Source organism: Hoplias malabaricus, chromosome 2 (genome assembly GCF_029633855.1).
Source record: "Hoplias malabaricus isolate fHopMal1 chromosome 2, fHopMal1.hap1, whole genome shotgun sequence".
In the NCBI taxonomy this organism is placed as follows: domain Eukaryota; kingdom Metazoa; phylum Chordata; class Actinopteri; order Characiformes; family Erythrinidae; genus Hoplias; species Hoplias malabaricus.
The window spans coordinates 28967994-28976828 of NC_089801.1; positions in this window are offsets into that span (position 1 = coordinate 28967994).

Consider the following 8835-nt stretch of genomic DNA (forward strand, 5'->3'; position numbering starts at 1 on the left):
AAATGTTATATTTATATGAGTTTATATGATGACCATCTTAAATCTACACAAACGTACAGCTTCAACATGAACTTCTCTTTATTCAGGAATATGCCTGGGTACAGACGTTCATTTTGGAAAATGCTCATTGTAACCACATTTCTCCTTGTTAATAGTATTTATTTTCCCTGTATTATAAAGCTTCTGATTGTTTTAACTGAAATATTCGTTAGCTTGTCTTTTTCTGTTCATACATACCTTTGTTTTGCATAGATCTCTTTTCTTTGTTGTAGGGGAACAGAAGAAGCTCGTTCAGACGTCTGAACACTTAATAATAATTGTCAGAAGAACAAAAAATACAGTATATCATAAATTACTTGGATGTAAATAAAATACAATTGTACATAGAAAACAGAACAAATAAATCTAAAAGATCTTAAGTGAAAAGTATTTTATTGATGTTTATTTTGCATTGTTCTTTGATGTTATTGTCAATCAGTTTAAATTCTGGAGGCTGGCTTTGGGATAGTTTCAGTCTTAGCCTTTGGACTAAATGTGTATTAGTTTTAGTAACATTTTATGTATTTATTTTTAGTTTTAGATAGTTTTAGTCTAAGAAAATTAATCAATAAATTTAAAATTAGTCATGTATTTTTAATAGGTTTCTATATTTAGAAGTATTATTTCTTAATATATTTCATAAAAAATAACTTTAAAAAATATATTTAAAATCATGTTAAACCAAGACTGAGTCAAGTCCAAGACTTTCAGCTCGATGAATCATTGGCCAACAGTTGGTACAAGTGACACCCAGATGCTCAGAGAATTGAATCTGTTACATAGGGGCAGAAACTGCAGTGTCTTCTTTTTATCATGTGAAAAATGGGTTCAGAGTGTGGTTGCAGACTTGTCTGAGCAGCAGCACTGTGAACAGAAGGAGCAGTGGAAAAGGTCAAAGTGAATGCGCCTCGTTGCCCTTACATACAGCTAACAGAAGGAGCATTTTCCTGTTTGAATGTCCTTAGCTATATTCTGTTTTCAAATCAGAAATCAAATGGTTCGTTTATCAGTCTTTCACATTATCATTTAATATTACTGGATGACTAATGTAATAAATTGTCATAGTCCTCATTTTCAAATATGTTTTTTTATTTAGTTCTCTTATTGTTTTCATTGTAAGAAATAGATTATACTTTTCATCATAGTTTTTGTTAACAAAGTTATCACTGTTGTCAGTTAAAAGTACAAATCAAAATGAAGACATGCTGCTTGGGGAACACCGTTTAACAAGAATATATATCTAATGGCCTATTGTTAAAATATTTTGTCCTGGATTGTGAGAATCATCTCATGCCAGTAAGGCTATGCTCTTATTAAAATCTACCACAGATTCCTCTGGAGTGTGACATGCAGGAGTGTGACATAAAGTTCAAGCAAAGAAAATGCTAGCTAGCAAAATGCTGTTGTTTATTATTACAAGGATTTTTCCACTTGCTAGAGGCAAAAGATTTTTTTTTTTTCACATGAATTGTGTTACAGTAATCCCTCATTTTTCGCAGGGGGATGCGTTCCTAGACCACCCACGAAAAACAAATTTCCGAGAAGTAGAGGAAAGATATTTTTATGTATTTAATGAGTATTTGGACTTTTAAAACCCTCCCTGTTACTGTTAACAACCCACCCTTTGCATTAAAGTCATTTTATAATGTTTCAGCTGAAACTACATGTGATATCCTACCAGTTTATTTAATAGTGTAATTCCTAAGCTGTGATTTAGCGTAAGTAAATTTCTCTCGGATGTGGACATGAACAGTACATGTACTGTAAAGTAAGAAATACTTATAAATGATATATTTTGTCACCTACAGACCTAGTCTAATACATGTAAATCCCGTGAAGTAGCGAATCCGCGAAAGATGAACTGCGAAGTAGCGAGGGATTACTGTTATTGCAAAATTCATGTATATGCTTATTTGGATTTTTTAAGACTTGATAAATTAGATTTCGTCAATGAACTAACAATAGACTTGTTGACTATCAGGCATTGTTGATGAGCACGCCATAGCCTGCATATTGGTGCCCCACCAAGTTTAGGATTTGTTTAGAAATTTCACAGCATTGGATCTCATCCTAGGTCCTATGTTTAGAACCAAATTTCTTATACTTTTCCCCAGATGTTTTCATTACATGACCATGTCTGACTCTGCCAGACTACTACAAATATGAATCATCAGTCCTAAATACCTGGATATGACCTTCATTCCTTCGATTGGATAGAACAAGAAGACTCTTGCTACTGGAGAATATAATACTGTCTAACCTATGAATAATTCCCTATAAACTGAATCTAAAATCTCATGGATTACAAGGCTTTTCTGACCTGTATTCCAACATCCTAAATCTTAAATATATTAGAACCCACTCAATTTTTGCAAAAAACAGGGTTTGCTTTTGAGTCACACGTTGCTGTACTACACTACAACTCAGCAAGACTAATAAGGAGGGTAGCACCAACATTGACATTCTGGGCAGTAAAACTTATTTGTTGTGAATATTAATATCAACAACCAATTATTTTTTATTTATTATTTAGTATTTGTGTTACAAGTCAACCTCACATAGACATTTAGTCAGAAGTAACTGTGGTGAACTTTACATTGTGTGTCTTGCACATTCACTTTAATCATGGCCTTCTTCTGCCCAAAGACACTTATTGTGACACTCTTTTGTCATAGTAATAGTGTGCTTGTGTGGATGAGTAACTGAACCCTGGTAAGAGGTGGTGGTGTTAATCATTATGCTGTACACTACTCTTAGGTAAATAAAAAGGTCCCATCACTTAATATAAGTGTGTCAGGTTGCTACACTGAAAATCTAAATTATACTATTCTAGATTATTCTATTAAGTGTATAACTAAATTTTAAAGACTTTTGGTTGATGTATAATAGTAACTTTCAAACATTCATTACAACATTCAAACAATATTCATAATATGCAACATTCATTCATTATCTGTAACCGCTTATCCAGTTCAGGGTCGCGGTGGGTCCAGAGCCTACCTGTAATCATTGGGCACAAGGCGGAAAGGGGTGACAGTCCTTCACAGGGCAACACAGACACACTCACGGACACTTTTGAGCCAATCCACCTACCAACGTGTGTTTTTGGACTGTGGGAGGAAACCGGAGCACCCGGAGGAAACCCACGCAGACACAGGTAGAACACACCAACTCCTCAAAGACAGTCACCCGGAGCGGGAATCGAACCCACAACCTCCAGGTCCCTGGAGCTGTGTGACTGCGACACTACCTGCTGCACCACAGTGCCACCCCTAATATGCAACAGTTACCATAAAATGGTAAAGGAGCAAGCGAATTTTTGAATTTAAAATTACAATTATATGTTACACAAAAACAATGTTTATATGTACATCTAATACTTCCAAAAACAGATATTAATCAATACTTTTTCCAATTGAATGGTGAATATTATACATTGCATTTAAAGGTTTGTGTGGTGTCTAATGTTATTCATAGCTTCCCAGATACATATATGACAAATACGACATAAATGCTGGGGGATGTGTTGAGTCATTGAGCAAATTTGGAATATAAATATGAGACTGTTGATATAGCACAAGTTGTAGAGAGCTCAGGAAATAGTGCCTTTTTTACAACTACTTCAAGAACATAATGACTGCAGTAAAAGATTTTTAGTGTTTGAATATCTTCCTGCACTGTCTCAGAAATCATACAGAGAAATACAGCCACATTCTTTAGTGCAAGGAGACTAATCTTCACTATATATTTATCATTTTGTTTTGCAAGAAAATATATACAATGGTTCTATAGTATCAGTGCAATCAGAAGTCAGATTCTGTAGCCAAAGCAGTCTATTCACAAACAATAGCAAGTGACGTCCTAGAAATGTTCAGGTAGCTGCTTTCAGGGAACGCAGAGCCCACATTTTAGACCATGCTTAAAGACAGTGCAGGATGACAGTCAGCAGTGAAAGCAGAAGTTTCTTAGTTCCATCCCCCAGTCTTGCTCTTTTCTTCCCCTGTTCCTCCCTCCCTTTTTCCCTTTCTCTGGGCAGGTCTTCGGCCAAACATGGTGACCTTCTCTGCAGACGCCTTTGATCTGATAGATGGGGCCTCTCTGGACTACCTGCTCCTACGCGGCCAGTCTTATCCACCCCTGAAACCCATCGACGTCCCCCCAGCACAGGCCAGAGAAATTCATTAACCTCGTAGCCCCTCAGCCTCAGTCCTACTGCTTAACGTCTGATTTATCGCCATGCCCACCCCACGCATCCTTCGATCAGACAAACATGCTTGTGTAAGCCAAGACAGATTACACCATGGATTTTTTTTTTAAATAGATGTCTTAAGCCAGGGTCAATTTTCAAAGCAATTCCTCCACAACACAGGTTCTGACTCATGATTGTTTGGGGTTAGCATTATTAATAATGCCTGGCCTCTACAGTAGTCATTGATAGTCTATATTTAAAGAAAAGGACATTGTACCATTGGAATTAAACATAAAAAATGAAAATTCAAAAACAGACAGAGGAACATGTTTTTAAGGGAATCTTACTGTAGTTGGCTTTTGGCACGTACATTTTTGTGGTAACCATTCCACTCATATTTTACTGCAATGATTCCTCATTTATACAAATATTGCACTGTGTGGAATTTTTTCTTTTGGCTGCACTTTAAGCTTCTTCTGTAGCACTCAAGGTATCACATGGCCCACAAACTGAAGATTTTGAAAAGAGATACAGAGTCAAGTTGGACTAATGATAAGCCATGGCCCTTCTCAACCCAGAATCTGAAACAAAAACAAATCATCACTGGGGTGCCTTGAATGAGCAAAGAGAAACAGAAAGAACAAGAGCATTCCAAAGCAGAGGGGGGAAAAAAACGAGAAAGGGGGGATTACTTTATTAAGATGTACTGAAACACAGCCAGCCAGTGATGGATGACTAGTTCAAAAAGGAAGAGTCCTGGAGACAAATCTATCTGCTGCGGGAGTCGCACAGCTGCTTTGAAAAGTTTGTTCAGGCTGAACTGTAGCAGTCAAAGCCCAATCATTAGAAATGCAGAATGACTCACTCCCAGAGAGCTCCGACCTCTCAGACAGCTGTATCAGACGTGGCTTGAGGTATGAGCAGGCTAGCCGCCTGGAAACAAAGCTTGCTAACTTGGCATAATGTTTTGTTTTTCTGCTTCCATGGTTACATACCAACTCATACATCACTTACATGAGTAAGTTAAGAAAATGTAAGTAATAATCTATTACCAACATTTGTCAAGTTGAATTTTTCTACCAAACACATTGTGGACCCTGGCTTGCCTTCTTTTGTGGCGTAAAGGCCACACCATTTTCTAGCTCTCCAGTCCGTTTGTGTATTGGAAACTGGTGGGCTGTGTTCTACGAAGCCGCAGTGTCTGTAAAGGCTAAAAAAAATGTATCTGTGCAATATGCTAGCCTTTCTCTCTCTCTCTCTCTCTCTCTCTCTCTCTCTCTCTCTCTCTCTCTCTCTCTCTCTCTCTCTCTCTCTCTCTCTGCTTATGGCAATGAAAAGGCACCTGAAGTCTTTTTTTTAATATACATTGAAAAGCATTGACCGAAATGAGGATATGGCCCTATTTCTGCTCCATAGATGAGTATTACTGAATTACATTTGCTGTTTCAGATTTTCAAGAGACAACTAACCACATAAAAGTAAACACAGACGAAAAGAGCTACAAAACCAAACAAGAAATAAGTTTCTGTTGTAATTCAACCAGTGAATAAAAACCTACAGACAAGCTAAACTTCAGTACAAACAACAGTTTTTTTTAGTTTTTTTTTTACCTGAAACATACTGTTTTACCTCAAAAGACGCTGAGCTTCCAAACATAAACAAACTGGAGAGAACAGCAGTTCCCTAGAATCATCGATGTTGCCTTTAACAGAGGATAGAGAAAGGTCTCACTACCATTCTCTCAGATCTTGCAAGTGAGCGATTAAGGAGCACTGAATTAGGCCAAGCCTCCAACAGACAGTATGTTTTCTGGTTCATGTAAAGACGTCTGGCGTATCAACAGGGACATGCATCACGCCCTTGACATGCAGCATCTGCGCATAACACTAACTCTGCAATGGCTGAACGGAGATGGGAACTGAGGCCCTCCACATATTCCCGCATTGAGTCTTTCAGCACCCAGACCAGGCCTGAAGCTGCTGGAACAGGGGTGTTGAGAGGGTGAGAAACAGGGAGAGTTGCTGAACTCAGGAGGCATGCGAAGCCTGTCAGAGCTGAAGGGAACTGATATGAGAAGCATGTCTCAGTTTGACGAAAATATACTGGCCATAACAATCTAAATAAATGAGCCTATTTAATTAATGCAAACATAATTTGAATGATGTTGCTTAATAATATAACTGATCTTGCATGCATTATTTAATTTCTCTCAGGTGAAATATGATATAACACATCTTTAAAAGTGAAAGAATTATGTAGACAAACATTCCTGAGCTGCCAAAATGCAACACTGTATTTTGAGCATTTTGCATAACCAATGTTTTAAGAAAGTTGAGATTTTTGTAATTTGTAATAAAATTCAAAACCTGTTATTCATCTTTAAGAAGATCTAAGATGAGATTGGGCCCAGAGAACTAATTTCTACCTCTAGAATTGATGTATTTTTTCTCCTTAAGTTTCAGGTTGCATTTCTTGATTAAGCAGTTGACTGTGTTAAGTGACAACAGATTTACAAAGTACTCAGGAGCTCAGAGTGGCAGTAGCATGATGGTTTCTAAAGCAGTGCTATCTGAGGGCTCGAAGGTCACAAATATTCAACAGTGGCTTGCAGACTCGCTCAACACAGACTGATATTTCTCTCGATTTCCTAAGTCTTTAATGACATTAGGTGAAATGCCTAAATTCTTTGTAATCTTGCATTTTGAAATGAAAACAAGACACAACACTACTTTGCTTGAAAACACTTGCTATAGAGGCTCCTTCTTATAACTCTGATATTGACCTGATTATTGTGGAATGTTTCAAAACATTTGTAAAATACAATCAATTTGGTCAGTGAATATATTACAAAATTATCTTTGTGATTTTGTCATTTGAATAATTGAACTAGTTAAAAAAGAAAACTTGATTTAACTGAATTGAAAAATATACATGTGTATATACATTGTCAGTACCTCTATGTTTTGTTGCATGAAGAGCATAAGTAGACCTTTGCAAATACATTAAGTGCTACACAGTATGCAACCCATTTAAGTAAACTTAATTTATGCTCATTTTTTAATGTGCCACTATTGGTGTAATCTACCTGTTCCAGCTAAATATTGTGATCAAGAAAATTATTGTATATATTTTTCTCCACCAGTAAAACCAAATGAATAACAATCAAACCATAGTAGCTAATACAAAAGATAAATTAAATTTAATAATTTATTCATCAACTATCATCATCACCACAACAGTCACATTTAACCAACACTCATCGCTAATCACAAACTCATTTCATCATTATGCTTCCCACAACGTGATTCATGAGATCCAAATAGGATCATATGATGGATAGCGGGGTGAAAAATCAAAGGCCAAGAGATAACCAAGGGTGAAATAATGGCATTGATGTAAAATGTAGTCATATCAGATTTTTTAATGTATGTCAAAGCGCATACATTTGTCCTTGTCATGGACTGGCTGGATAGGCCAATGAACGTTTCAAAGCTTAATCTAGCCTGGATGGGTCTGGAAAATGGCTTCCAGCTGTCTAATCATTAGGGCTGATAAGGCACCCCATTCCCTCCACCTATAGGCTGTCTGTGGGAAAAGGTAAGAGGCCCATGGGGTGCTCTGCTACACCCAGCTAGTTCTTTTCACCTGCATTTGTCTTCCATATGGAACACATTGAGGCTCCTTCCCTACTCTGAGGGTGGGTGGATATTACGTAGAGGGTCTGCGTCATTTCAGACTCTGTCTTTCTCATTATTTGTTGACAGCATCACTCTCACTTGCTATTCTCTTGTCACGCATTCCCATAAAGGTACAGCTGGGACATTTTTGGGGGCTAAATTACATATAAATTGACCAGTGCAGGCCTGGTCTGTTTTACTCAGAAAAAAAGAAATTGAGATTAAAAACAACTTTCATTCCATGAGCTGTTCACAGCAAAGATAGATTATTTAAATCTTACAAATACATTGACCATCGCTCCAGGTACCTGACAGAACATGCGTGTGTTTGCTCTGATTTATCACATATTGGTTGGACACAACAAACTAGAGCAGAATAAATAGGGGCAGCGTCATTCACTATCAGTAATCATTAGTGACATAAGGCGGTAGTAATGTGGTCTTATAAGAGCTGTGGGTGAACCACGATTGTGACAGCAGTGCACATACTCCCGCAAACAAGAGGCTATCCAGTGTGGAATATGGGCAAAGAGATTCTGGCAAGGGTTCATGGATCTATTGGAGAAGAACATCTGAGGACCTGCAGACCTCTACAGGAAACCTGTGTATGCAGCCCATGGAATCAATATAATACCTGGAGACTGACCCCCTGCAGTGCCCCCAGAGGACATAATCTGCCAATACAACAGGTCAATGAGTCTCTCCAAATCTATGAGGGACTGTCCCTGATGAACTTGTGGTAATTTATAGTAGTTGTTTATTATAACTCAATATGTTCAAACTATAGTGGCTTCACTGGACAGTTTCTGCTCCTCTGGAAAAAGCTTTACACTAGAAATTGCAAATTTCTGTGAATATGTGATTGCACTAAATTCATGTACAGCTACTCCAGCTCCAGCTCATCCCAAATTGATGTCTGGGATGGGAGAA